This window comes from Apis dorsata, unplaced genomic scaffold, assembly GCF_000469605.1.
Source record: "Apis dorsata unplaced genomic scaffold, Apis dorsata 1.3 scaffold_896, whole genome shotgun sequence".
Taxonomy (NCBI): Eukaryota; Metazoa; Arthropoda; class Insecta; order Hymenoptera; family Apidae; genus Apis; species Apis dorsata.
The window spans coordinates 203,421-207,496 of record NW_006264011.1 but is presented as its reverse complement, the minus strand read 5'-3'; positions in this window follow the sequence as shown (position 1 = coordinate 207,496).

The following is a 4,076-nucleotide window of genomic DNA, read 5'->3' as shown; positions in this document are numbered from 1 at the left end:
AAAAAAAAAAAAAAAAAAAAGAAAGAAAAAAAGAAAAAACTACATTGCATTCTTAGATTATGCGATAAATATTTTTTTTTTACATGAGAAGTATTTTTTTCTGTGCTAATAATAAGAATTGTTCATTTAAAGCGCAATTTTTAAGTTGAGAGATAAGGTTCAAATTTATAATTACAAAGATATTTGCGCTTTTTATCTTTTTAATTTTTTTTTCTGATTTTTTTTATTGTTTTCATTTTAACATTATTTAAGAGAAATTAATGATTGCTCAAGAGATATAAGTTTAGTATTAAGTTAGTATTTAGGATTTTTCTTAACCTTATCTTTTTTTTTTTTAAATAACTTGTTACGTGCAATTTCATAATTTATAAAATTAACTTAAACTAGAAACTATTAGTTTCATTTGTTGCGTTTTAAATGAATAATTTTGTGTTTTTATAAAAAGTACAAAGAGCTGTGAAATTTTTTTTAATTCTAATTTTATTTTTTAATGATTTATATTTAACAATATATAATATTCTATTTATAAAAATCATATTTTATTATAGAAATTTTAATCAAATATTGACATTGTGAATTATAAAATTATATAAACAAGCGTATAATAGAACATAAAATGATATAGTTTCAATTTTTTGAAACTACAAAGCGCTTTATATTAAAAAATATTATTAAAGAGAACTATTATAGTTCTACATAACAATATTAAACAATGCGATTATTATCAAGAAAATTTTATATACCAAAAAACTAAAAATCTAAATTTTTGTGAAACTACAAAAAATTGTTAATATTTAGTGACCTTAACAGAATCGACGAAAATCTTTTGTACTATCAAAAGATCATTATAAATTTAATGACATTTTTTGTAAGTAAGTATGCAATGAAATGCTTAGAATTTTCAATATTTGATATTTCATATCATTAGATCATATAGATAATTTTTTTATTTTTAATTCAAGAGTTGAATTGAGATGTGAAGAACTAATGTTAATTATAATGAAAAAATATCATAAAATGTGAATTTACAATCAATTGTCACATTCAAGAAATTAGAAATGTCTGAAAGAGATAAATTAATGTTAAGAGATAAAAAAGTAAATATATATTTACTTTTATATATTTAATTATCAAAAGTATAAGTTTATCTTTGTTTTGCAATAATTTTAAATAAGTAAATTAATTTTCTATAAAATTCTATAGCTGTTATATTATAAACATTTATAAGCTTCTTAAAATATTTAGAAAAAACAATTAAAAATATAATAAATATATGAAAAATCCTATATGGATTTTTTTTATAATCTTAAAAAAAAAATTTTTTTTTAAAAAACATTAAAATGAATATAGAATATTGGAAAATTTGACAGATATTCATTGTTTCAATACCTTTTTTTATTATGTCAAAAATATGAAACTAAAAAAACAAATTATTCTATATTAATATTATACAATTTCAACGTTGTTTTTATAATAGAAAAATAAGTAAAAAAAGATATAAGAAAAGACAAGTGATAAAAACAAATCATCTATCAGTTATACATAACTTATTTAAATTAGTCGTATAGTATATTATATTATAAAGCTTTAACGAATGTACAGTATTTTAAGAGGCTTAATTTCCAAATATGCCGCGCATGGCATCTTTACATAATTGCTCGTTACGAATTTCCTTTTATATATAGTAATATATGTTTTTGTTGTATAAAGTACTATTCATAAATCTGTTCATATTTTATTAAATCAAAAATAGAGATTGCCTGGAGAAATATATATGGACTTAAGGGGTAAGTGTATATATCACAGAATATAATTTTAAAAATCGATACTTTCTGTGGATCACTTTGTTTCTATATGTTTATCAATAGTGAACATATATATATATATATATATATATATACATACAAATGCATATATCTCTCTCTCTATATATATATATATACAAATGCATATATCAGATTTTAAACGATACACGAGCTAAAATTTTGTTCAAATTTTTATATGTTACCCTGGTCCTTCTGCATCTAGCGTACTAAATTGTATGTGCAGGAATTATTAAACTTACGAAAATCGAAGTTACAGTCAAAAATTCAAGTTACTAACATGTTAATAACTAAGAATAAATTATTTTTTTAAAGATATATAATTATAATCTTATAGTACTAAATAAAATTTACTACTTTATTTAATTCACCAAAAATACATGTTTGTATATTTTTTATAGTTTAATTAATTATAATCTTAATTAACATGCTAGTTTCTATGAATTCCTAAAACTCGATTTTATGGATGTTCAAATTTCATCGAAATCGATATACGAAAATTTAAAATAATAAAAATAACAGGTAAAAAATTGAAATTTGATCATCATCTAACATTGATAATAATTATGATGGTGGTGATAATGATAATATTGATAGTTATAAAGAAATATTGTATGATTTAATAATATTTAAATCTTTTGTGTGCTTCGTTATATATTGATAAATTTGCCATTTTTGTATTCTCGAAATACAAATTCTAGTCATTTGTGCCTTTGTCAAATCGAACAAACTTTTCGATTTTCAAACTTGAAGTGTAAAAATTGTTATAAAGAAATTTAGTACCGTTTTTTATGCGCTTTTAAATCTTTTGTATAAAATGTAAAAAAAAATTAATTATTTCTTCATTAGGATTAATTAAAAATAATATATTAGTATAAATCAATAATATTAAAAGATTTGTACATATATACATATATAAACATATTGCTCATTTGTTACAACAATAACACAACTCAAAATGTATAGTTTAGTTATTTTAACAGAAAAAACTTAATGCTTATATTACTTTTTATTGTTAAAATCTCTATGAATATATTTTCAAATAATTGCATTTTTAATTTGACATTTTGTGCGATTCTTGTGGCGATTTAGAACATTTTAAATTATTTTTGAGTTATGTTCATTCTTGCATCGAATAAGCGATACAATATATATGTAATAAATTACATAAATTTTATATGAAATCAGTTTTCATCATAAGTGAAACAAGTATATAATTCATATTTTATATCACATTCAAAAAAAATTCTGATTTACATTAGTTTCATTGTATTTTGCACACATTAAGAATTTATAAATTATCGAAGGTGTAATACTATATAATAGTCTTAAGTATTGTATGACAAAAGAAGTTGTTCTATTTATACGATTATGATCGTTAATACAAAAATCAATATTTCAAAAACGTAATATATTAATCGATAATAATGTGTTTTTAAAATAAATACAATTATTCTTTTTGCGTAACAAATTCGTTCAGCGTGAAAAGAGAAAAGTATGCATTTATTATAAATAACAAATTGTCGTTTCTCATTGTAATTCGAAATATTTAACAATATTTTGGCTCGTTACCGTAAGATAAGAAATTTTAAATCACATGTTATGTAGATTGAGGCATTTTTGATAATTCAAAATATTCTTATTGCTTATTTAAAAATATATTATTTTTATTTTTAAATGACTTGTGCATTATAGAGAAAAAAAATCATTTCTATTATTATATTACTGTTTTAATTTTTATAATAATATGTATTTTTGTAGCTGTGAATACAAAACAGTATTGATTAGAATATTCATGTAGATAGGATTTCAAAACTAACTTATGTTAATTCAATAGATAAATATAGAATGATTTTCAATTAATTTAATCATTATGTTATAAATATTTAGTTTCTTTAAATAATTACAATTTAGAAATAATATTAACTATACATACATATATATATATATATATATATATATGTGTGCATATGTGCGCGTGTTTATATGATTTCTTATAAATTGAGGTTATGTAAAAGTTGTACTATTTATTTTTTCGAGCGATAGGATTCGTAATGTAATTTTTGTCTTTTTTTTATCAAAAAAACAATTGTCATATATACGAATATTATAAATTATAAATAATAATATATTTTCATCATTTTAATATGATATATTACATTCGAATATTTAATTATTAATGTCTTATTATTGCTTTTCAAATTGTATCACTGTTCTATTACTTATTTTTAAATATACTTTTTAAAAAAATAT